Genomic DNA, 26,611 nt, shown 5'->3' with positions numbered 1-26,611 from the left:
AATTTATTTTTACCTCTATGCTAATAAAACTAGGGGTTTTTGTTAAATACACGAAGGGCTTAAGAACTTAGATTGGTTGTATAAGTGAAAACTTTGGTAAATTTAATGATCGGGTGTGTAGCCAGAAGACGAGAAATTCCAATGGCATCACGCCTCTCTGTTCCTTGAGTAGGGAGTCTACTTAATTTTACATTGAACAATAACGAGCTTCACTCTGGAGTAATTCGCATGCTTGAAGCTGTGTGCATTCTTCATGTGTTAAGGCCATTTATTTTGGTTTAGATACAATCTTGATAAAACTCTCTGTTGGTGGAGCTTTACTTTTATTAGTAAGTGGTGTCAGTTCATTCAGGTTTGCTTCTAGGTAGGTGGTGCTGTAAGACACACGAGAAAATGAAGATCTTTTGTAAGAATTAGGATGTCACTGTCACATGAACATACCACTGGCAGAATAATCTTAAATTTAGTGAACTCCAATCCTTTACCCTGAAATTCAGAGGACCCTGTTAACTGTAGAAATCAGGGGACCAATGAAGGTATCCAAACATAGGGGTGTCTTAAAAGTGCTGGCTGATACCGCACAAAACCTGTGGGAGGCTTGGCTTCTCTGGAAATACTAGCTAGAAGCTGGGCAGGTTGCTCTAGTGTCCACAGCGCTCCCGTATGCTGACATTCAGGCACCTCAATCACTTGCTGAGCTTTAGGACTTAGAATTGAAACTATGCTTTTAATAACAGGATATGTATTTTACCCTTGCTTCTTTTCCTCTTTAAATTGAACTTCATTCTCATTTTTTACGCGTAGGAAGAATACAACTTTGATGGAAAGCAAAGCTTTCAAGAATTGCACGTCACCTTGGATAGCACTGATTCAGCTGAAGGAGAAAACATGGGAGACTGGTGGCCAGAGTACACTTCACCTAACGCAGGTGTGATAGCGACTAGACAGTTTATGAAAGCATGCACAGCATCTGTATTTTGTGTCTATTTTTGTTTCCAAATTCAACTAACAACCCCCTGGTGGTGTATTCTAATCTTTGTTGCATTTTTTTGGCTTGCATTTTCTTCCTTTTCATTTCAAAGCATGTGCGTGCTGGATGAGCTGCCTAGTTTTGGTTCAGAAGCAGAACGTAAATACGTCTGCACGCTGGAGTTGGTTGAGCCTTGGTGCCCGTGAAATGTCCTGTGTGGCAAGGCCATGTGTTTTTTCAGTTACGAGTCTTGTTCCTGGGACTGTGCTTCCAATCTGTAACAGTTATGTTACAAAACAGAATGGTGTTCCATTGCTGTATGCTTTTAATTTAAAAATCAAAGTCTTATTTTTCAATGCAAATGTTTTTATATCAGTGGTAAAGGCTGCAAATATATCTCGCTGTTGAAATGGAACAGACTCACTTGCAAACTTTGATATAGACCGGTTTAAATTGTTTATTAACAAGTGCTTAAGATCTGATCCTGCAAGTACATTGATAGCTTATGATTAACGTAACATGAGCCACAGTATTGTTGAGAATATTTCTGCCAGATTCTCCGAGTTCTTGAGCTGTGCAACTTTATTTTGTTTTTTCAGCAGCTGAGGGAACTTTTGCCATCTAATTTTTGGAAAAGCAGGGTCTCGGGCACTTCCACTGGAAATGGCTGAGGTCTGCTTGTTCCCAACACTGGGGAGAATTGTGAATAAAAAGCTGAAACCATTTCTAGACTTGAGGAATGTTAGCAGGCCTTTCTTGAAATAATTTTTCTTCTTTGACAGAAGCAGGTTTACGGACTGTGGTTGAAGAGTTGGAAATGGAAGGAAATCAACTGCAGGAACCAATTCTTCTTCTAGAAGAGCGTTGTCAGGATCTGGAAGACAGAGTGAAGCTTCAAGGTAGAATGGAGACTCTTCAGGTGAGCTTTTCGGTTTGTGTAAAAACCTCATGATGGAAGAGAATCGTTTTATTCTCTGTTGATATTCTTGGAGTCGTAGCCTCCAGTAAGACAGAAATGCCCATTTGCAGCTAGCAAAAACATGTCAAGGCATTATGCTTCGTCATTCTGTTGGCAGAGGGTGTACACATGCTAGATTATGCTCTGAAGTTGAAACCTGTTGCTTCTGTTCAGCTCAGGGAGAAACTTGTTTGGAAGTAAGCTTTGTTATTTGTTATTTGTTTTAGAAACCTAGTAAAAGGCAACCTGATTTTCATTATTGTTTGTTAGGGGGGCTTTGTCAGAAGGTCCTGAAACAGATTTTGTTACTACTGGCAGAAGTGTCCCTCTTCTTACATCCCTCAAGTTTCTTTTCTGTAACTGTGTGTGTATTATTACTATTTTTCTGTGCATATATACACACACATTTATAGAAAAGAAACTGTGCAAATATATAAAAGTTAAGTAATAACTAATACTTATTTATATGTATACAATCTAAACACCAGATATTAATTTGATATATATTGATATTGTAAAAGTATTCAATGGAGGCACCAAAAGGAACAGTGAAATAAATATTTATGAGGAAGGTTATTTTTTAGTATTTCCTGATTGATGAGTTACTACGATAACTTGTAAACCTTACTTTCACTAAATGATACAACTGATCTCTTCCTCAGACTCCTTCAGGTTCAGTGCATTACTCATAGTTCTTTGTCTGTTAAGCTGCACAAATATAAAAAAGAATTAATGATTTTAAGATGAAAGACAACCTGATATGTTAATTATTATTTGAGAATCTTGTAACAAAACCTTTCAAGACAGGTAACGTTTGGTGTAGATGAAGAAGGGCAGCTATTGAGGGCGGTACAGGTGTGTTCTGCCTCCTGCAAAATGCTAGCGTATTTTCATCAGAGGTGACAAGTTTGCCAGGTTAACCATGAGCCAGCAGTGTGCCCTGGCTGCCAAGAAAGCCAATGGGATCCTGGGGTGCATCAAGAAGAGTGTGGCCAGCAGGTTGAGGGAGGTTCTCCTTCCCCTCTACACTGCCCTAGTGAGGCCTTCTCTGGAGTACTCTGTCCAGTTCTGGGCTCCCCAGTTCAAGAAAGATGAAGAACTACTGGAAAGAGTCCAGCGGAGGGCTACAAGGATGGTGAGAGGACTGGAACATCTCTCCCACGAGGAGAGGCTGGGGGAGCTGGGCTTGTTCAGCCCGAAGAAGAGAAGGCTGCGAGGGGACCTAATATATACTTAGAAATGTCTGCAGGGTGGGTGTCAGGACGATGGGGCCAAGCTCTTTTCAGTGGTGCCCAGCGACAGGACAAGGGGCAATGGGCACAAACTGAAGCACAGGAAGTTCCGTCTGAACGTGAGGAAGAATTTCTTCCCTCTGAGGGTGACGGAGCACTGGAACAGGCTGCCCAGGGAGGTTGTGGAGTCTCCTTCTCCGGAGATATTCAAGAGCCGCCTGGACGCGGTCCTGTGCAGCCTGCTGTAGGTGACCCTGCTTCGGCAGGAGCGTTGGACTAGATGACCCACAGAGGTCCCTTCCAACCCCGACCATTCTGTGTGATTCTGTGTCCTGTTTGCTGTGGAGTCTGGATACATGTTCTGCTTTTGGTTTTTGGATGTTGTTGCCAGTTTTTTTTTGTGGTTTTATTTTTGAATTGATTCAGTGTATCTGGCTAGAGTAGGAGATGTGCACTGTGTTTAAAAAAAAAACAAACCAAAAAAAAAATCACCCCCCCACCCCCCCAAAAAAAAGAAACCACAAACCTGTGTGAATGCAGCTTGCTTCCTGTTTCTTTTCTCCACAATCCCCCATATGCAGATTTTTGCATTCCTTCAACCTTAAAAAACAGGCAAAAATAAATTGCAAGTTTGGTACTGTCTTCAAAGCAATGAGGAAAGTATTTTTTCAAAGCAGTAGCTTCCCCTCTTAAGAGAAGTAAGCTGCCTTAACACAGTGTGAGTGTGTGTGTTGCTTTGGGTGTACAGCAGTCCTCCTTCAGGTCATGCTATCATAGCATTGCTGCAGGAGGTGTTTCTGCAAGGTGAGTTGCATCGGTGTGAACTAACATCACATCTGAGCTGCTGGTATCAGTGTTGTGTTCTGCACTGATGATCTGCTCATGTGCTAGAATAGTGGTCTCTGTTACCGTGTGGGATGTAAATCTCCTGAAGAGTCCGATTTTCGTGACTCCAGTTATCTTGTGCTGTTCTGGGTGTTGGTACGTGATAATCCGCTTCACTCTTCTTTTGTTGCAGAATGAGAATGAGCATTTGCAAACTCAGCTTGCCCAGTTACGCAACCAACAAACGCGAGATGCGGCAAAGCATCACATTCTGATCTCTGGCTTGCATGAACAGCTCAAAGGGTAAGATGAAGGTTTTTTACAGCTCTGTGTAGGATTCGCTTTCTTTGTTTCAAGCTTGGACGTCTGATGAGAAGTATGATCTCTTAAAACACCTGCAAAGTGTGAGTTGATCCTGCTTCAGGTTGCAGTAATCTTGTTTTTGTAGTTGCAAGTGTAAATGGAAAGTGTAAAAATAATGATTCTTTTAGGAACCTAGTTTGGGGCTGATAAGTCTAGAAAGCTTAAAGCGAGCTTTGTGTTCAAAATATCTAACTATGTATTTCCTTGTTAGATGAAGTGACAGAAATAGCTTCCTTGAAACTTCCCTTGGGGAAAAAGAAGAAAAGCTGTTGAACACGACAGAAAAACTAGAGCAAATTGAAACTTGGAGGCAACTGCTTCAAGAAAAGGATCTTCTGAACAAAGAGCTTGGTGAAAATTCTGTGCATACTGAGCAAAAAGTAAGTTAAAGTTCTTGTGAAATAATATTGATTGGAACTGGTGAGCATTAGCCGTAAGTTCCTATTTGTGTCGCAGCAGCAATATTGCAGTTTTCTGTATCTGAAGGGTTTTGCTCTTTCTTTACAGTTTTATTCGCTTCATGTAGTTGCTTGAAGTTGGGTGTGAGGATTTCTTAGACACATCACAGAGCTTTGCATGAAAGTAGTTATGTTTGCCTGGGTTGCTAAGTTATCTTTGTTTATGAATTTCAAAACATAAACTCCAGTGTTAGGTAAATTTAATATTATAACTGTAACATCACAATTTTAATACAATTCTATACGTTTCTATCACATTGACTTTTATTTTGAATACTAAGCTGAATGAAGCCTTAAAGAAATGCAGTGTTTATGAAGTGGAGAACACTGAGCAGAAGAGAGTCATCAGGGATCTAACAGAAAAAGTTGCTACACTGAAGGAAAAGGTAACTAACTCATTAAAATAAAGTAAGAGAAGAAATTTGCTGTTCTTTTAACATGGCCCATTTAAATGTCAGCAAAATAACAGCATTGGCTGCTAAAAATTTCATAGACTAAACTTTCTGTGTGCTAAAACAGTCCACAGAATAACGTGGTTATCTTGTGGCTGTACGGTTGGGTACAGATTGATTACCTTAGATAGCTGTTCTACATGTGGAGTGTAACTTCCATTCTCCCTCTAACGTATGTTTGAAGTATTCTGGTAACATTATTTTCTTGATGTTTAGACTTTGAAACAAGAGGGCGTGGTAGAGTCGATGCAGCTGGATCTGGACCAGACAAATGAAGAGCTTGACAAATTGAATACAAGCCATTTAGAGGAAAGATCTCAACTTCTTCAAGATCTCCAGAAACGCGAAAGAGAAATTGATAATCTTGAAGAAGCAGTGGCAGAAAAAGACAGGGAGGTGTCTGTCCTGTCTCGCAATATGACAGAATGTGCCGCACAGGTGATGGTCCTGAAGCGTCAAGTGCAATGCAAAGAGGAAGAAATAGAAGGGATGGAAGAGGCTTTATCAAAGGCTGAAAGGGAAACTCGTTTCCTGAAAGAAGTACAAACAGCCGATATCAGAGGTGCAAGCCTGAAGATATCTGTCCTTTCTGAGCAAAGTAATACAAAGAGACTGGAGCTAGAAAGAGTGAGAGTTGAGAATGAAGCTAAAACCAAAGAAAATGAGGAATTAATAAGACAAAGCAGTGAGACCAGCAGGACAATGAAGGAGCTCCGTTCTGAACTCAAAGCCAACAAGGTCGCATACCGTAACATACTTGCAGAGTGTGAGTCACAAATTACTTTGCTGAAAGAACAAATTAGTAAATCATCTGAAAAGCTGCAAGAAACTAAGGATAAACAAAGAAAAGAAACTGAATATTTGAAATCTCAGCTTGAGGGAAACAATGCTCTAAAGGAAAAATGGGACAATTTGCTTAAAGAGAAAGAGACTAAAGCACAAACACTTGAAAATGAGTTAAAATCAATTAAAGATTCATACAACAAACTAGTTTTGGAAAATGCTAAAAAAGATGAAGAGTTGGCTGAGTTATCTAGGAAGCATGTAGAGCATACTGAACATCAGGAGACAATTACCAAAGAATTACAGGAGAAACAAGAGTGCATTATTTCATTAGAGCAGAAGCTTGGGGTTTTGGAGCAGCAAAATAAAGAGACGAAACTTAAATTAACTGGAGATCTGAAAGCCAGAGAGACATGGTGCAATGAACTTAATAACCAGTTAAATGAAATACTTAAACAAATGAACAGGATGGAAATAGAGACACGAGAGAAGGCTTCAGTTAATAAGCAATTGCAGGCAGATCTTGAAGGGAAAGATGAAAAATTGGCGGAGCAAATAAAAGCAGAAGGAGCTGCACTTTCAGCAGATTAATTCAAAGGTAACTTAGAACAACAGCCGAGATCCTCAGTAGCTCATGTGAGTCTGAGCTGGTATCAACACAGAAATATTGCTCAATTGGTGGTGTCTGGTGTATTTGAAAGTTAGAGTGCTGTAAAACTTGTGTTCTTCAAAACACCCCTCTTGGCTCAGACTGGAAATTGCAAGCGAGTTCCCGCCGCCCCGCTCCCCCCCAGCGGCACCCAGCATGAGGGCACACGGTATGGAATACCCTGCTCTGCTTGGCCAGGTTGGGTCAGCCCGCCTGGCTGTGTCCCTTCCTGGATTCCAGTGAAAATTAACCCTGACCTGGCCGAACCCAGGACATGGATAGGTACATAAGACAACCCTTACTCTTGTGTAAACAGAATTAAAGTCAGACAAGGAGAACTGTAAAGTAAAAAATAAACAAACAGCTGCATTACTGACGAAACTGTGGTCAGTGATCAATGACGACGTGGCTGTGTGGATGCTTTGCTCACCCTTCAGAGATGGCTGCGTTACGCAGTGTACACGTGTCCTTCAAGTCCTGCAGCACACACGGGCAGGATTCTTCACCAACTTTCCGTTAGAAAAGAGGTTTGGAAAATTGCAGCTCTGGAAATTAGAAGATGAAGTGGCACAAAGGTTGGTTTACTCCACTGCTTTGTGGTGCTTGTGGCTTCTTTAGTCGAAATAAAGATTTTTAGCAAGTAGAAAGATATTGACTGGCTTTTTTTTCCCCTTTAATATTTTCTAGGATGAAACTAGAGCAGAAGTTCCCCCTGGAGCTCCACAGGAAAGATGTGCGGTTGTTGTGGAAATAGACAACATGGAGCTAAATGAACTCAGAAAAAGGTCAGGACTGCAAGCATGTATTAGCAATATTGTTTTCCTAACAGCTGTGTTGTAAGTGCGAAAGTAATGCTTTTCTATGCCCCTAAGGTGTTTGGGGGCAAAGGGAAAGCCGTGGCTATACAGTGGATTAAATGAATCCTAGCCATATTCTTGAATTGTTCTCATCTGGTAATGTTTCTGGTTTGTTTTTGTAAAGATACATACTTACTGGTGACTTTTATTTCAAGATCTAGTCTAAAGCATCTCATTCTAATGAAGCATTGATCACTAAAAAGAACATTCCGTAACAAAAAAGAAGACGGAAGTAATTCTTGAAGTATGTAAAATACTGATTTTGGATTTCCTTTTGTCATAGGCTTGCAGAGACTGAGCAACAGCACGACTCGGTGCAGCAGGCGCTCTCGCAGCTGCCAGAAACACTGGCGGAAGAGAGGAGGAGGAGAGAATCTGCGGAAGAGGCTCTTGGACTCTGTGAGGAGCGAAGTCACAGGTAAATTACTGCTGTCTGTCAAAGGTGTTTTTTTCTATTGAAAGAAAAGTGTCTGTAAAAGGTATTTCTTTTCTTACACTTTTGAAGTATGTGACAGATGGCTGCAATAAACTCTTAGGTGGTTGGAAATAACTTGCACGTTCAGAGAGCCAGAGCCATCCTGGATGAATGCATGGTGATGTTTTCATTTACCCTCTGCCTGGAGTAAATGCAGCGCGTACTAGAGAACTGGAAAGAGGAGCGTCAGAGTTTTTGTCTTTTATTTTTAGTGAGATTAGTGATAGGTTTTTCCTGTGGGTGTTAGATTTCTGAGCAAGTAATAGAAGAAGTAGAACAACAAATAATAGAACCTGTCTGTGAGTCCGCAGTACTTGGATCAATGCAAATGCATGTGTAACTGTGCTATAAAGCGAGGTCTAACTCTGTGGATCAAGAGAATGTGAGGGGCTTTGGGATTATTTTTTTAAATTTAATTTCTTGCTTCAGATTTTGGACTCGATAGTCAGTGATATTTCTCTTTTTCCAAGTTAGAAAAAGAATTCACATCTAACAGCTTTAGTGCAGCCACTGTTTAGATTTAAAATACCATCGTCCATCTGCCTACATAAAGTGTCCATCACTGCCATCATCTGAAAAGCACCATTCAGTCAGGTAGCGATGATGGGGCTTATTCTGAATAAAGGAAACACCCTGAGAGTAGATTGCAAATCGAGACTGAAAAGGGCCTGGCAACATCAACTAAGTCTTCCTGGTTTTTGTGGAGACCTTTCACCAGTAATGTAAGTATACAAAACAATGTTTCTTTTGTGAATTCAGTACTTTACAAGAGTAGCTAATTCAGTGCTCCGCTGTCTCCCTGTAATTTTTCTGTAGATGTGAAGTAAGCGGTTACAGGTCTGTAGCTAGCGAATACGCTCTTCAGATGGAAACCGAGGAGGAAAGAGAAGCCTTAATCCTGAGTCCTGGTGAACGTGTTATTGTGCGAAAGGTAAGTGAAAGCTTTTAAAGCTCCTGAATGATGAGATACTTAAAAGTGGTGTGTACACCGTGTACTGCTAGTTATAGACTGGGTTGCAGACAGTGCAGCTCGTGATCGCCCTCATGCTGCTCCTTTCTTTTTCCTGTCTTCCCTCTGCTATACCTTTCTTTCAACTGTCGCACATTCTTGGAGTGTGGATTTCCCTTGTGAGTGACTGGGAGTCACTGATTTTGCGTTGTCCTCTTTATACGTAAGCACTGGCATGAAGCAGCTACGTGTCTAATCTGCCTTTTCTCTGAAAATCTGAGTGTGAAGTACCCTCTTACTGTGTTAGGTATCACGAGGATGGGGGGGTCCGTAGAGACAGCCATTCAAAGCAGCAAACTGCTTCTGAAACTACACTTTACTGAAAGAAAAAGTCCTTAATTTCTTTCTGTTTGGGTTATGGATGGTGAATCAGAATCAAATACAGGCAGCTGTGTAAACCGTGCCATGAAACACTTTACCTATGTCCAAATTAAAATATGACGTATCCTATTTATATGATACATGCAGCCATTAAATAAAATGTGTATGCGTATAATTATGCATTTTCACTTCTCGTGTGCATATGTAATTACATAATACACAAATATCTTGTATCCATTCCTCTCCCCATTGATTAATGCTGTTTTCTTTGGGCTTTGAATCTTTTACGCTTACAAGCTGTGCTGTGGCATCCGTTGCTGCATCAGAGGCAAAAGGTTTATAGTGCCTCGGCAATCTAAGTTGCAGTGAAGCATCTTACCTGTACTTATGACTGCTTACTTGAAATTTTTTGTTTCCTAACCAGATGAAAGGAGCAGCCCTTTCCTTCAGAAGATGGCTCCGAGGGCGAAGTCTTTACTGTTGTAAGCTGCTGACGGCCAGAGCCAAATCCTGGTTTTGATTCCTCACATATCTAGTTACAATACATCTTGCTGTTTTATTGTGTATTGTTTTATTGTGACTCACTGGTGTTCTCTGAATACACTGCATTTGCTGCGTAAATTATTTCCCTTTCGGTAATGGTGTGCCAGTTCAAGGTAATGGACGTTTCACATGCTGCAGTTAAGCTCTGCACTGGACACAGTCGTATATATTCTTGTTACCCCAAATGAATCTTACGCTTCTCCAAATAAATTTGTGTCTATCACAAAAAGAAATTTGTGTATATCCCAGTTGCTCCAAAGTAGACTTGAATTGCTCTTTAACAGTGGGATATTATATTTGCTAAGGAGAAAAACATTCCCCTCTGCCCTACAAAGAAACTGCTGCATACGAGTTATTGAATATGGTTTGTGAGTACATAATGATTGATTACTACTGAATGGGTTGTAAATGATATCTTTTCTATATAAATTTTATTTTACGAGTTAAACTATGGATTTTAAAGGAATATTCAGCTTTTGCTGTTTATTGGCTTCTTGGTTGTGACAAGAAGTGTTATAGAGTGCAATAAAGGAAGAGCTCGATTTTTTTCTTTTTTTATTTGGCTGAAAATAAAAGATTTAAGTTGGTTGTTCTTTGGCCGCCCAGTTTGTAGTGGCTCTGACAAGGTGCACAGACATGTGTGTGGTAGTGAGTTAAGGTGATGATTAAAGATCCAAAAATGAGATGACGTGAAGAAATGTCTTCAGCTTCTTGATCCTTTACTGTTGTTTGAAGGTGCAATTTCTGTAGCTTGTCTTGGGTTTTTTTTGTTTGTTTGTTTTGGCTTTTATTTTTTTTATTCACTTGCACTTGTTGGTGGGTTTAGTTATTGCATTTCTTTGGGGCAAAATGTTTCTCAGCTGCTCAACACGTGAAATTGAGGCTTATAAAGACACAACCTTACGTATTTGACATACGTGGCGTCCAGGTACAAACGAATAGAGGGCGGGTTTTCAACTAAGAGGCTGTAAGAAGCGGAGGATTTGCATTCAGTTTCTGTAGACACGTAATAGAGCGTTTCGCCTTGCGTAGTAATACATCCAAGTTTGTGACAGTGTTCTCTGAAACTGCACAACTACTTGGCTGATTGAAAAAGTAGCTGATTTGTGAAGACGATGGCCACTGGAAGCTCGAGTCTTGTTTTTACACCCTGTACTGTTGTTTGTTGGTGTTTATTCTCTCTGCATTTCCATTCACGTCTGTGTGAAATGGAGGTACAACCAAAACAAAGCAAGTCTGAAGGAGTAGACATAAGGTCACAAAAAGGAGTAGCCGTTTGATTTCCTCTGTGCTAGACTAAAATCCTTAAAAATCTCATGGGACAAGAAAAATTTAATGAGTATGGAAATGGAAGGGTTCCATCGGTTTTACCGATGGGCAGGGACAAGGCTGACTTTGAGCAGATGTCAGTGAATCGAATTACCCGCTTCAGGTGCGAGGATGCTTGTACGCGAGGCCTGCTGCGCGGTCACAGGGCAGGTAAGAAAGGGGGGTTGGTTGGGATTTCCATTTGCAGAGTTAACGTGTACCACATTGTATCTGATGTTCTGCTTCACTTCTGTTTGTCATGTGGAATGGGAGATGCTGCCAGCCGGAGTTACCGCTGGAGGTAAATCCTGTGAACTTTCTTCTTCTGCCGGTTCTAGAATGTTTCTTAGCCTGGCAAAGGTTTTATCTATAGAAATTCAATCTTCCCCTATACAACTGCTGTCTTTTTTTTTTTGTAAAATGGTAACGGCTTGTCTCTTCTGAAGGGCTGATTGCTGATTCGGTGCCTGTTTTCAGCCATGCCGTCACCCAAACACGGAGAGAAGTCAGCTATCTTCAGTCTGTGCGCCACGCAAACGCGCAAGTACAGTTGAAACATGAGGACTGTACATGGTAAGACTTTTCCCTTTCCAGCCTGAAGATGGCTGTTAACAGCATGATAACAAGCTATTCTTAACTAATTGTTTGAGAGTGGAGCAGAACACTTTGCAGTGACAACAGCGGACCTACAAATCCTTGCAGTCTTACTGGGCTCGCGTGAGGGATTCTTGTCTTCAGGGGAGAGAGTGACCCTCTGGCATGAGGCACAGCAGGTTAGCGAGCGGGAAAGGCTCCAGAGGTGTTGGCAATTCTGCCCTGATTTATCCAGCCCTTTCTGCTGTCACTGTGATAAGCAGAAACGGAAAAATAAGGTTTCAAAAAATGGCTTGAACTGTGTAGATACTCTGAACTCCATTCCAGAAGCTGATATAAATGTAATGGGAGGTGAGATCATGTCATTTACAAAGAGGCTTTTACAAATCGTCACCTTTTCCTGGGTAAGTGTCGCCCCGAGAGTTCTTTCCATGTTACAGCTCATGATTTTAATGCTTTTGCTTCGGCTGGTCTGAGACCTTCTGGGGATCTACAGACTTCTTCCTGGACTTGGCTGCTGTTTGCTTCAGGCTTTGAAGGCATTCCAGAGAGTCTCCTGGTGTAAGGTAACTGGGGTCTGACTGTGTGGTTGCAGGGGCAATTTGTTCTAAATAAAACCACATTCAACCATGAATTCAACCATTAATTTTATGAATGTCAGTTGCTTCTCTGGCATCTAAGCAATAGTGAGTAAAAGTGTAAGCAGCGGCAACTTGCACAGATGTGCTGGGCTTTCCCTGTGAATTTTGTCTCTCTGAGTGCGCCCGTACTGACCCAAGCATTACCCGGGAAGCTGGGTGTGAAACGCTGTGTGCACGACCGAGTGGCAAGATGATTTCTTACCGTGGAGGACTGAACACCTTGGTCCCGTCCAGCTTTCTTCAGAGCCAAGGAGCGATGCTGAGCTCTCCAAGCTTTGTAGCATTTCTCTTTTTAAAATTCTCTGCTCCTAAGTTCCGGTATCTCCTCCGATGTCGTTTCTGAGGTACTTGGGAACGGAGTTTCTTTCTGGCTTGCGTTGACGGAGTCAGAGTCTGGGTACAGTTCTGTAATGTTGGCTGCTGCTGGTAAGTAGGTGGTCTACTGCATTCTAAAAGCCTTTTCCTGAGGGTTTTAGAAGAAAAATAACGATTCATGGCAACGTGAATGAATGTTGAAGAAGACCAGCTACTCGAACTAATGGTTAAACATTGCTATATGAATGCTGTTAATGATTTTATACGATCAAATCATTCTGCTTCCTGACGTGAAAAAGAATCTTCCGGTTAGAGGCACATCAACAAGAACTAAAATGATTGTTCTTACCTTAAATAATGTTGTACTGTCAAATTCTGCTTCCATTTCATCTGAGAGCGTTGGGGTCGGTCCTATGGCACAGCCTTGCTTCGTAAAGCACACGGGAAAGGATCAAACACCGGGAACTTGAAGCAGCTCAAACTTTAAAACCCCAAACGTTCCTGCTGTGAGGAAACCTGGTTTGTAAATCTCCAGGGTGTTCTTGCAGGGATCCTCTGAAGAGCCCACGATGTCTTAAACCCCACAAATGGGACAGCATGAGCTGGTTGCAGGGCAGACCCCGACACTGGTGGCACCTGGCCCGTGCCTATAGCACTCGGGTAGAACTGTAATGCCGTCAGATGTCAAGTGCATTGTTGCATTAATTGCAAAAATGATGCTTCATACATTTTTGTGGTTTTAGGGACCAGAACTTTGCTGGAGAAGTGCTGTCTTTCTTTCCTGTTTCTGAAGTACTCTTCCTTATCGAGTCAAGTTGCCAGAGAAGGAAAAGCAAAATCATTCCCTCTCCTCGACGGCCTAAAGAGGCAATCGTAGCGTCCTAAAAATATCCGAGGAATCCAAAACAGAAGTCTTGGTGACACTCGGGCCCTCCCTCGGTGGAAGTTTTGCCATGAACTTGAAGAAGTTCAGGGCTTCGTCGGATGCGTTGGCCAACGCATCCGAAGTCGTGTTGTTCCTGGGCGGTTGCACCAGCTGCCTCTTGTTCTGTTTCCCAGAATAACCACTTCGAGAAGGTAGTTACCACTTCCAAGTACACTCTTGTAGCGAGCACTTCACGCTGCAGAGTAGCTGTCGCTTAAAAACACCCAGCAAACGCTTTCCTGAAACTTCTGGTGGGGGTTATTTTTAGTTGGTTGGTGAAGATTGATGATGATCCTCTAAGAAAGAGGCAAATTTAAACATGCCACTGGGAAACAGCCGCGGTCTCGGAGGTCATGAATGTCTGGTGATTCTTATTTACCATCTCAGTACTGGCATTCTAGCTGGTAGGTGCATAATTCATTTTTAACAAATGAAATTTCTAGAAGAGAATTCAGCCTTGGAAGAGATGGGGTTCTGCTTGCTTCAGTCCAAGTAGAGCTGAATGTCTGTCCTCTAGCTGAACTTGTCCTGTGGTCGCGAGGCCAATCAACAGAATCTCACAGGACTCCTCGAGGCTACAGCAGAGGAGGTGTCCTTTTTGGAAGGAGCGGCTGAATGTCCTGATTAATTTGCTTCGGTAAAACCTATTCAAGCTGAAATTTATGTGGATACTTCAGATACTCTGGAGAAGTGCTGTCTGTCTGTCCTGTTTCTTAAGTACTCTTCCTTATCGAGTCAAGTTGCCAGAGAAGGAAAAGCAAAATCATTCGCTCTCCTCGACGGCCTAAAGAGGCAATCGTACTGTGTCAGGAATGGCTGATTCCTCCTTGAGATGGGAACAGACAGATTATTCCTCGTGGTTTCTTCCATCTGCGTCTTCTATAAATCTTTTAAATAGGTGTGTGTGTATACGTACATACCTCAGATTGCTGCATTCATGCAGTCCTGCCATCAGGGTAAAAAAAGTTCTCCCAGGGTGTCATCTTCAGTTAATATTATCATTAAAAATCTGACGTAGTCTGAGGTTAATGGAAAGGTACCCACTGACTTCTGTGATTTTTCGTGAAATCCTAGAGAAAACATAGCGTGCTGTTCACAGAAGAACCACGGTTCAGGAGGGGACTCAGGAGTAGTAACTGGCAGTATTTACTGAAGACAAAAAAAAAATTACTGTCCTTCAGATACTTTTGAGTGTAGATCCTAAAGGTTTTCAAATCCTTAATTCCAGATTATGTTTGAGACGTTCAGTGTGCCAGCCAGGTACGCAGCAATTCAGGCGGTGCTGTCTCTGTATGCATCTGGAAGAACGACTGGTGAGTCTTTGTGGGAGTCGTGTTTTCCACCTGTCCTCCTCCCGTGGATGTGCGTGCACGTGCGCCCACACAGACAGACGTCGATTGTGGTGCACCCAGCTGTGTGTTGAGAGGAGCTGGTGGCCATATGGCAACTGAACACTTCCCACCGTGCTGTGCAAGTACCTCTTTGGTTTTTCCCAACTTCACGGCAGGTATGGGTGTAGATCTGTGTCTTTCAAAAGCTCAGGTGACCGCAGCTCAGCTGTATCAACAGATGAAAGATGATAGTTTGATACTGCCCTTAATTGCACAGGATGGAGAAGAGGCTCTGGCTTAACTAGATTGTGCCAAACCCATGGTTCCTTCTTAGTTTAGACATATCTCTATTGTTAAGCTCCATTCCCAGTAAGAAAAAACACCCCAATCGGTAGCTAAATGAAAAAGTTTCATTGAAATCAGTGATGACTTTTGATGACACAATCATGACTGCTGTTAAGCGATCATTAGAATTAGCATGGAGGTCTCTTCTTATTGCTGTTTAGAGTCTGATCAAGCATTAAGACGATAAATTACTTCTTAGCAACCCTTGATTCTTCGTATACTTTGAAAAAAATCAAAATGCCATCTGCCTCTCTAGCCTGATGCCACCATATAATTTTGTATAAAAAGATCGCCAGCTTACAGGAATTACAGTTGTCATAAATACTTGTTTTGTGTTTAAAAATCAACTATTTGTATGCATGTTTGGTATCAGAAATGCCTTATTCATTTTGAGTGGAAAACATGTACTTCATTTCCTATCCAAGAATAGAAGTGACATGGCTGTGCACAGATAAACTCTTGTTATCTTTTCCCTAATGAGGTGGTTTATTTTAATGGCAGATTCCAAGTTTTGATTTTATAGATAGAAGTTTATTTACAGTTTGTACATTGCTTCATGTCTGTAAAGCGCTGGGGGTTGTCTGAAGTGAAGTTGTCTCCGCGTACGTGTAAGATCACAATTGCTAGCATCCGTTCAGCAAGAGCAATACAACCAAATTGCTGAACGTTACACGTCTTTTTTTCCTCAAAATGCTTAGTTTGTGCCAACAATTTCATCTCACGTGAGCAGCTCTTCAGTTACAGCAATGACAGAAGCAATCGTCACGTGAGCGTCTTTGTTGTTGCGTGTCACGGTTGAGAATACGGAGTATGTGGAGACCCTGTGTCGGTGGGCAATAACCAGCTTTTCCTTTTCTTTGACTTTCCAGGAGTAGTTTTGGATTCTGGAGATGGTGTCACGCACAATGTGCCTGTCTATGAGGGCTATGCCTTGCCCCCATCATGAGACTGGATCTGGTGGGCAGATACCTGACTGACTAACTCAATGAAAATTCTGACAGAGAGAGGCTACTCGTTTGTGACCACTGGTAATGAGCTGGGCTTTGGATATGCTTTGCATATGTTTGCTCTGTTACTTGTCATCTTAGGCAGGAAGCCTGTACCTGGTGAGATGCATCAAAATGCCTGTCACTAGGTTGGCCTGGGAAAAACAGTTCCTGTTAGCTAATGGGATGCTCCTGGCTTTGGCTTTCAGCGTGTTTGTTGAGCATCAAGGACAAGGATGCCACCGCGTTTGGGAATCCTGAGTTACTGGCAAATTGAACGGGTTGTTGTGTTTCATTATACCTCTTCCACAGAGAAAGGAACAAAGTTAGTAGCTGGCAGTGGGTGACCCTCGGGAGATCTGGTCAAGGTTTTGTGACATAGACATGTAAACATTAATCTTTGCAGTATTCTGTAGTACAATATATCTGTTACTTGCCGATGAGGGAAATCTGGTAATCCAAAGGGAAAGTAATGTTGCTGAGACAAGAGAGAGGGCCAATGAACCACACGACCATCATGAACTCAGGGAAATGTGCATGAGAAAGTCTATGTCCTGGCTGTTGTACTGTATATTGATTAAAATCTTGTTGGCTGTCTGCAGCGGAACGGGAGATTGTGAGAGACATCAAGGAGAAGCTTTGTTATGTGGCTTTGGATTTTGAAAATGTCATTGTAGAGGTACCTGCATCGTAAGATGATTTCAGCCTCTTTTAAGTGCAGTAGAGTTTCTAAGGTGATGATTTAGAGTACTGTCAGAAGATCGTGCTTTTTATCTCGACTGGCTGATGTATAACTGCACGGTGCTGCTTATGTGGGTTTTATATCTAGATGCTGCTTCAGGTTATTGTTTGATTATATTAATCTGTAATGTAATCATACAAAATGAAATCGTACATGATTTTGCAGTAGTTTTATCTGTAGTGTCAAATTTCCCATTCTATCCAGTGGATGACTGCCACTTTCTATGGTAACTTGTACTGCCCTCACACAAATTTCCTACTTTCAATTTAAATTCCACTCGTGAGGAGTGAGCCAAATGACTGCGGGCAGTTTGGCACGATTTCCATTAAACGAAGTGGTAAAGCTAGCTGCGTTTGTGTGTAGAAAGCAAACTATTGAAGCATTAATATAGCTCCAAGTTCTGCATTTGAACATCAGCAGGAGCGATGTTCAAATATTCTGCATTTGAACATCAGCAGGAGAAATGCTCGTTAGGAGGTGGGGGGATTTGGCTGCCAGAAGTGTATCGAGGATCAGCGTTGGTGTTCAACAGTGGTGTCAGAAACGTAGCGGTGGAAATCGACTTCCTGGATCACAGATCTTTGTCAAAATATGCGTGTTAAGCTAGTTTAAAAGTCTAGTACTTACAGTCCTGGGAACACAGTTTGGACTTTATCTGGTCTGTTCCTTTTCTTTAGCAAGGAACAGTACCACGAGATGCTCTCCTGAGCATCACGTAGGGTTTTTTTCCTGGAATTCTCTTGGACTACTGAGCTTCCCTTTCATTTGAACAGTAAGAAAAAGAAGGGAAGAAAGAGAAATCACATGTGTTGAAACTTCTTTCCACTCAGGGATGGAATCTGCAGGTATCCACGTAACCACTTACAACAGTACTCTGAAATGTGATATCGACATCCGTAAGGATCTCTATGCCAATAACGTCCTCTCTGGAGGAACCACGATGTATCCTGGGATTGGCGCTCGTATGCAGAAAGAGATTACCGCTTTGGCTCCAAGTGCTATGAAGATTCAGGTAATTTTGCACACCTGCGCTTCCAGAAGAAGCTTTTGTTGGAAAGTTAGATCCTATAATCAAATGCAAATGTCCACAAGGGAATGTCCAGGTCTTGCATCCCAGGCCCTGATGTTAGGAGACCCTCGGACAGCCTGCTTAATTCGTGCCTCTTTTCCTCCTAACAGCCAAAGCAGAATGAAGAGAGGGATTGGAGAGGTACTGGAATAGAAATGGTTGCTGAAGCCATGGGAGTTTCTGAGGTCATTTTGAGAAAATGTGAAAGAACAGTTAAGGAAGACAGTCCTGTGGGCTTCGCAGTGAAATAGGGCTAAGAAGGAGAAAGGGGCTCCTTGAAAGACACCACAGAACAGCAAGATAGGTAGGGATGAACCTAGAGAAGATGGAGCTGTAAATACTAAAGGGAACATGACCAACCTGAGAAGATACAGGGGATATTGTAGGCTTCAAGGCTTGGCTATCAGAGAAAAGGGTGAAAGAATAAATCCAAAATCCAAGCAGCGTGCAAAGTCTGCGGCTTGTTAGCTGTTTGGAAGGACCCTTTTGCCTTGGAGCAAGGCAATGTGTAGTGAAATAGAGAGGCCATGTTTGTCAGGCAGCAGACGACATGTTGCACGGGCATGACGTGGAGTGGCAGGCGTGGAAACGGGAGCACGCAGGAGCAGGGGTACATGCAGTGTATTTGAGCAATTGAGTGGCTCAGGCGGGAATCAGCGGGAGGTCTTCTAGCTTCACATCTAGTGCTTAGCTAGATACACAGTGCCAGTGTATCTCAGTGTTTTGGGGTTTGGGATTCTTTTCACGTAAAAGAATTCCTTTATCATTAGAAAAATGCTCCGACCGTTCTGTGCAGTGTTGTCCCAGCGGTCTTTATTTACAACCAAATTGGATAAATATTTCAAAACTTTACTTCTCTTTCGTATATGTTTGTAATTTTTTGGTAGCTGTGTTGTAGGCCATCTGCAGATCTCTCACGGGCTGCGGTATTTGTCTGTTCATAGTAATGTTATAGCAGCTCTGTCGACTCAAGGTGGAAGACAAAATATGGCAGCCTTTCTACCTCTTCGGTGCTTTACTTCATTGGAGTTGTGCTTTGATGATGAAAAGCGTTTCACCTAGTTGTTTCCTCCAAAGAGATGTTTACTGTGTTAGCTGCTTGTCACTTTATTTACAACAGATTGTGCTTCTGTTCTAGATGATTGCACCAGCAGAATGTAAATACTCTGTCTGGACTGGGGGTTCAATACTGGCGTCTCTGTCCACTTTTCAGCAAATGTGGGTCAGCAAAGATGAATATGAGGAAGCTGGCCCCTCTATTGTCCATTGCAAGTGCTTTTAAATACTTCCGTCGCGTCCTGTCGGCGATAAGTAGTGCTGTTCCTCTACACATCACCTGTGCTCATTCACCTCTGAGGGTGGTTTGGCTTGCTTGCATCCGTTAAAAAACCACGGTGTATGGATGTCATAGAAATTAGCAAGTTACTTCTAATTTTTGATGCTAAAATGAGACTAACATTTCAGTGATGGGTGTTTTCCGAGACTGAGAACAGTAGTTATGCTATCCACCTCCCTTTCTCGTGCATTTGTAAGAGTTGTGCTACCAGCCAGGAGGACGCACCCCCATAAGGATGCTGTACCCGCCGTACCCGCTGGCGCCGCCGCGTGGGCGCCACGCGGTACTGCAGGCCGGCGTTCGGCGCGGGGTGTGTCCCCTCCGGCGCGCCGTCGGCGCGTGGCGCATGCGCGGTGCGGCGGAGCAGCATGGCGGCGGTGTGTTGTCGGGTGTCGGGGCGGCGGGGGAGCAGAGAGGCCAGCGGTGAGGCGCGGGCTCCCCTCCGGCGGGTGCGGGGGTGCGTGGTGGGTGCCCGAGGGTGGTGGGACGGGAAGCTTGGAGCCGGCCGCTGCGGCAGGCTGCAGGAGGCGAGCCGGGTGCGGGCAGCCCCGGGGCCAGAGGCGGGAGGTGACGGAAGGGAAGGGGGGAAGGAGGCGGACACCCCCCAAAGCCGGCAGCGCTCCTCCGGCCCCTGTCGCCCCGCGCAGCCGCCCCCAGCTGCAGCACGTCCCCTGAAGCCTGTCCCGGAGCGCCCGGCCTCCCGCAAGGCCCGTGGTGTGCGGGCGGCACGCTGGCCCTGGAGCGTGCCTCGGCCTCCCTGAAGGCGGTGGCCGCTGCTTGTTTGTGTGTGGCAGGGGCCGCGCTGAGGACGCGTTTGTCCGTTCGTGGCCTGGGGATGCCGTTGGCTGCGCCCGCTCCGGGCTTGTGTGGGCTGCGTGTGCCGGGCCTCGCTGTGCTGGCGGCGTGGGGGCGAAAAGGGAGAGGCGGAGCGCTGAGTGGCTGCGGGCAGGAGGTGTCGCGGCTGAAGCTGGAGAGTCCCGAGAAGGCTGAAGAAGAAGAAGAAATAGAAGGCCAGCTGCCGCTGGCGCTGCAGGCAGGAGAGAGCCTGCCTGTGCGGGTGAGGAAGGCTCCCTCTTGGTAGCCCGCAGCAGGCCAGGCCGCCAGCGTGCCCCGCAGGGTCTGTATGTGTCACCAGCAGCAGCATGGTCCGGTTGTGGAGCGCGCGAGCGCAGCTACGTGCGTAGGGAGCCTTGTCTCGTAAGAGCTGCGAGACATGGACGTTTTGTCTTAGGTGGGGGACAGCCAAGCGACCGGAGTTAGGGAAGAGGAATGGAGGAGAGCAGGAGAGAGAAGCGTCTGAAGCGGCAGAGTCTCCCGGGAGCGCTGAGAGCAAGAGCTGCGGTGAGTGGCGGGCCCTCGGGGCCCTGTCGCCCCTCTTCTGCGTCCCGGGCCCTCCCCTGGATCCTTCTCTCTCCCACGCTGCTGTGATATTTTTTTTATTTGTTTTTTTCTTTTTCCTTTTCTTTTCCTTTCCCTGTACCTCCCGTCTTCTGTCTGTGTTTGTGTTGTGCTCCCTCTCCCTCTTTTTCTCCCTCCAGAATTTCTCTAGCCGGCTCCCTGTCTCTATTTCTGTGTCCTGCTACCTGTCCGGTCGTTTCTTGCTGTACCTCCCTGTCCAGCCGGCTCTCTTTTTGCTCTCCCTTTTTGCCTTTCTCTCCTTCTCTGTCCTGCTTCATGGCCCTTTCTTCTCTTTCTCTCCCTCTCTGTTCTCTAGCCCCTTGCTGGTTTCTTTTGGGGTTTCCCTGCACACACCCCCCCCGCCCCCTTCTTGGTCTCTTTGTCTAGATCTGACCCTTTCTTTGTTTCTCGGTCCCTTTTTTCCTGTTCACTGTCCTTTTTCTCTCTCTGTCTGTGTGTCCTGCACTCCGTTGCCATCTTTATCTCTCCTTTCTTCTTCATCTCCTCCCCCTGCCCCCGTCTCTCTCTCCCTCTTTCGCGCTCACCGGCCCTACATTTTTGTGCTTCGTCTCTGCAAGGCTCCTCGTCCCTGTATTTCTTGATTTCTCTACCTCTCTGGCGTTTCCTTTCGACCCTTCTTTCTCTCTGAGCTCCCTGGTCTTCTGCCTTGTCTTATTTTCCTCTTCCTAGTGCTCTGCCCTGCTCCCCATCGTTTATTTTCTCTCTCCGTTTCTCTGCCCTGCTCCCCGTCTCTCTCTCTCTTTCTCCGTCCCCCTCTGCTGCTCCACAGCAGTGTTTTTCCTTTCTCCAGCTCTCTGACCGCTCCCCGCTCACCCAGGTTGACCGTCCCAGGTTTTGTTCTGCGTCTCCATCCTGCCGCTGTCCTGATCTATCCTTTTGTGCCCTTCTCTTTCTGTCTCTTTTCGTGTGTCCCCGCTGCTTTTTTTCCCATCTCTGTCCAGCTCCCTGTCCCTTTCCTTTTTCCTCTTGCTGTCCTTTTGCCCTGCTGCCTCTTGCTGTTTTTTCTGCCTTTCCCTCTCTGCACCATTCCCTCTCCCATCCTTTATTTCTCTATCCCCCTGTGCAGCTCGCTGTCCCTTGTTTCCTTTCTCTCTTCCTCGGTATTTTTTTTCTTTCTCCATACCTCTCTCCCGCTGCCTGTCACGGTGGCATTTCTCCCACCAATGCTGTCCTGCTCTGTCCCTTTTCTCTCTCTCTGTCATTTTGTCCTGCTCCCTGTGTTTGTTTTTTTAATTCCTCCCTCAGGGTCCCTCAGCCCGGTGCTGTTTTTTCCCTTCTCCGCCTCTGTCTCCTGCTGCCCAGCTGAGGCTTTTCCCCCTCCGTCTCTGTCCTGCTCCCCCGTCTCTTACTTGTGCCTGTCTTTCACTTTGTCCTGCCTCCTTGTCCCCTTTTTCTCTCTCAGTATCACCTTGTCCCGCTCCCTGTCCCTGTCTTTCTCTGACAATCTGTCCTGCTCCTTGTCCTTCTCTTTCCCTTCGCTGTTATTCCCCGTCCTTCTTCTGGCCTTTCTTCCTTCTCTTTCTGTCCTACTGCCCCAGTGCCTCTTTTTCCACCGCTGTCCTGCTCCCTGGCCCTGGTTTCCTCTCGCCGTCCCTCTGTCCTGCTTCCTGTCCCCAGTTTTTCTGTCTCTCTTTCTCGATCCTGCTGCCTGTCCGGTCGTTTCTTGCTGTACCTGCCTGTGCAGCCGGCTCTCCCTTTTTGCCTTTCTCTCCTTCTCTTCCTGCTTCCCGGCCCGTTCTTGTCTTCCTCTCTGTCTGTCCTCTAGCCCCTTGCTGGTTTGTGTTGGGGTTCCAACCCTGACCACCCACCCCCTTCTTCGTCTGACCCTTTCTTTGTTTCTTAGTACGTTTCTTCCTGTTGCCTGTCCTTTTTCTCTCTCTGTCAGTGTGTCCTGCACTGCGTGGGACAGGGGTGGGAGGCTGAAAAAGGGTGGGAAGCTGAATTAAGTAGAGGCCAGCAAAAAGGGAGGTAGGAGGCTGACGAGGGGTGGGAGGTGGGGGGGGGGGTGGCCGAGGAGGGGGGAGTAGAGGCCAGGAAAAAAAAGGAGGCCGGAAAGGGGTGGGAGGCCGGGGGCGAGAGTAGAGGCCAGAAAAAAAGGGAGGCCGGGGGGTGCGAGTAGAGGCCAGAAAGGCCCTTTTCTTGTGGCTTCTTCCCTGTCTTTATCTCTCTTTCCTGCCTTGTTTACTCCTCTGATTCAAGTTCTCTCTCGATCCATGTGTTCTGCTTCCCACTCATCATATTCTCTCTTTTTCTCTGTCCTGTTCCTGAGGCTTCTTGTCTAGGAAGCCACGTCTCGTATGAGCTCTAAGACAGCCACATGCATTTTCTCTCAGGTGCAGGAGAGCCAAACGATTGGAGTTGCGGAAGAAGAGGGGAAGAGAGAAGGGGAGAGAAACATCTGAAGTGTCCAAGTCTCCCGGCAGCACCGAGAGTGAGAGCTGCGGTGAGTCCTGGGCCCTCGGGGCCCTGTCACCCCTCTTCTGCATCCTGGGCCCTGCCCGGCTCCCTCTCTTTCCCCCACTGCTACGATTATTTTTTTTTCTGCTCTTGTGTACCTTCTTTCTCCATCTGTCTCTGACTTGTCCCCATCTTTTAGGTCCTCCCTCTTTCTGCCTTGCAGCCTGTGGCATTTTTTTCCTTCTTCCCCTCTTTCTGTTCAGCTCCCGGTTACTAGTTTTGCTTTCCTCCTACTCTGTAGCCTGTCAGTACTTTTGCTGTCTTTGGTGCTCTCTGTCTGCCTCCTCGTCCCTTGATTCGAGGCCTTCCTTCTTGGCTCCGTAGCACGTCACAGATCTACTGCTTTCTCCATGTCTATTCTATTCTATTTCCTCATCTCTCTTTGTCCAGGTCCCTGCCGCTGTTCTTTTTTCCTCTGTCATGCTGCAGGGGATTTTTTTGCATCTCCTTCCCGCTCCCCATTCTTCATTTTCGGTCTGTGTCCTGCTCCCTCTTCTTCTTTCTGCTGCTGCTCTTCCTCTCTTGCTGCTGCTTCTTTCTCCGTCTCTGTGGGACTGCCTGTCCCCGTCCTTCTCTCGCTGTCCCTTTCCCTGCTTGGTGCTTTCTCGTTCCACCGCCGCTGTCCAGCCACCTGTCACTTTTCTCCTCTCTTGTAGTGGCCTGCACCCTGCTCCTCATTTTTGGCAGCCTCTGCCGAGCAGCGCGTCGCTCCGGGAGGCGACGGACGGACTGTTCCCCGCTGGAGCAACGGGCACAGCTGCGGGAAGGAGTGCCGAGGTGTCGGAGGGGCAGAGGGAGCGTCGGGGGCCCCGAGCCCCGGGGCGGAGCGGCTCCCGGGACTGGCTGGGTGCGTGACTGAATAAAGACCTGCGGTCCCTTTTGCCCTGGCGGCTGCGTTTGTGCTTGGTTTGCACGGGACGAGGGGCTGCGCCAGAGGCCAGGGGAGGAGGGGACGGGCTGTGGGGCTGGGGCGACGGCCCCCTGTTCCTGCCGGGCTCCAGCCGTGGGCCGGGGGAGCCCCAGGTGCGGGCAGCGGGGCTGATGGCGACGGCCCCTCCCTCTGCCGGTGGAGGGCCCGGTGCTGCCGTGGCCCGGGTGGCCGTGGAGGGGCCGGTACGATCGCTGCTGCCACCCGGTGAGCAAAGTTCGGTACTGCGGCTCGGGCGGCGCCGTGTCGAAGAGCTCGCTGCTGCCACCCGGTGAGCAAAGTTCGGTACTGCGGCTCGGGCGGCGCCGTGTCCAAGAGCTCGCTGCTGCCACCCGGTGAGCAAAGTTCGGTACTGCGGCTCGGGTGGCGCCAATGCGCGGTGGCGCCGTGTCTAAGAGCTCGCTGCTGCCACCCGGTGAGCAAAGTTCGGTACTGCGGCTCGGGTGGCGCCAATGCGCGGTGGCGCCATGTCCAAGAGCTCGCTGCTGCCATCCGGTGAGCAAAGTACGGTACTGCCGCTCGAGTGGCGCAGGTGCTTTGAGCGCTGGGAGGAGGCGTGCCCTGTGTGTCCGGCGCTGCAATAAGGAACGCCTGGCTGCTTGCTGAAGTGCCCAAAGGGCTTCAGAGAGTCTTTGTGTTTGCCCAATGACGGTATCATGGGCTCCAGCCGTGGGCCGGGGCCGGAAGAGCCCCAGGTGCAGGCAGCGGGGCTGATGGCGACGGCCACTCCCTCTGCCGGTAGAGGGCCCGGTGCTGCCGTGCCGGGCCCGATGGGAGCCGAAGGAGGAGCGGAGCCATAGCCGCGTTGCGGCTGCAGCGAGGGAGAAGGTGAGCGCGGGGTGTAGGGGGGAAGTGGATGGAGCGGCGGGACCCGGGGAAAAGCCCCCGGGAGGGCGGGGTCCGTGTCGGGGGCAAGGAGCGGCGGGGGTGCGGCGCCGTGTCGGAGCCGCGAGTCGGGGGCTGCCCGGAGCCGGCGCTGGGCGTGGACGCCGCGCCGTACCCCCTGGCGCCGCCTCGTGGACGCAACGCGGTACTGCAGGCAGGCGTTCGGCGCATGGTGTGGCCCCTCCGGCGCGCCGTCGGCGCGTGGCGCATGCGCGGTGCGGCGGAGCAGCATGGCGGCGGTGTGTTGTCGGGTGTCGGGGCGGCGGGGGAGCAGAGAGGCCAGCGGTGAGGCGGGGGCTCCCCTCCGGCGGGTGCGGGGGTGCGTGGTGGCTTCCCGAGGGTGGTGGGACGGGAAGCTTGGAGCCGGCCGCTGCGGCAGGCTGCAGGAGGCGAACCGGGTGCGGGCAGCCCCGGGGCCAGAGGCAGGCGGTGACGGAAGGGAAGGGGGGAAGGAGGCGGGCATCCCCCCCAAGCCGGCAGCGCTCCACCGGCCCCTCTCGCCCCGCGCAGCCGGCCCCAGCTGCAGCACGTTTTTGTTAAATACACGAAGGGCTTAAGAACTTAGATTGGTTGTATAAGTGAAAACTTTGGTAAATTTAATGATCAGCTGTGTAGCCAGAAGACGAGAAATTCCAATGGCATCACGCCTCTCTGTTCCTTGAGTAGGGAGTCTACTTAATTTTACACTTTTGCCATCTAATTTTTGGAAAAGCAGGGTCTCGGGCACTTCCACTGGAAATGGTTGAGGTCTGCTTGTTCCCAACACTGGGGAGAATTGTGAATAAAAAGCTGAAACCATTTCTAGACTTGAGGAATGTTAGCAGGCCTTTCTTGAAATAATTTTTCTTCTTTGACAGAAGCAGGTTTACGGAGTGTGGTTGAAGAGTTGGAAATGGAAGGAAATCAACTGCAGGAACAAATTCTTCTTCTAGAAGAGCGTTGTCAGGATCTGGAAGACAGAGTGCAGCTTCAAGTTAGAATGGAGACTCTTCAGGTGAGCTTTTGGGTTTGTGTAAAAACCTCATGATAGAAGAGAATCGTTTTATTCTCTGTTGATATTCTTGGAGTTGTAGCCTCCAGTAAGACAGAAATGCCCATTTGCAGCTAGCAAAAACATGTCAAGGCATTATGCTTCGTCATTCTGTTGGCAGAGGGTGTACACATGCTAGATTATGCTCTGAAGTTGAAACCTGTTGCTTCTGTTCAGCTCAGGGAGAAACTTGTTTGGAAGTAAGCTTTGTTATTTGTTACTTGTTTTAGAAACCTAGTAAAAGGCAACCTGATTTTCATTATTGTTTGTTAGGGGGGCTTTGTCAGAAGGTCCTGAAACAGATTTTGTTACTACTGGCAGAAGTGTCCCTCTTCTTACATCCCTCAAGTTTCTTTTCTGTAACTGTGTGTGTATTATTATTATTTTTCTGTGCATATATACACA

The 26,611-nt window shown here is 46.5% G+C and overlaps 1 long non-coding RNA gene across 1 annotated transcript; it reads left to right on the top strand.

Moving 5' to 3' along the window:
- The first annotated feature begins 19,992 nt into the window (after nucleotides 1–19,992).
- On the top strand, nucleotides 19,993–24,251 carry LOC142362265 (uncharacterized). Its single transcript, XR_012764888.1, has 3 exons — nucleotides 19,993–20,828; nucleotides 23,240–23,349; nucleotides 24,020–24,251. It is a non-coding gene; the product is annotated as an uncharacterized LOC142362265 (long non-coding RNA).
- The last annotated feature ends 2,360 nt before the right edge of the window (nucleotides 24,252–26,611 follow it).

Source organism: Opisthocomus hoazin, chromosome 8 (assembly GCF_030867145.1).
Source record: "Opisthocomus hoazin isolate bOpiHoa1 chromosome 8, bOpiHoa1.hap1, whole genome shotgun sequence".
Classification (NCBI taxonomy): Eukaryota; Metazoa; Chordata; class Aves; order Opisthocomiformes; family Opisthocomidae; genus Opisthocomus; species Opisthocomus hoazin.
Note: the sequence above shows the minus strand (reverse complement) of the source record. Positions and strands in the feature narration are given on the sequence as shown.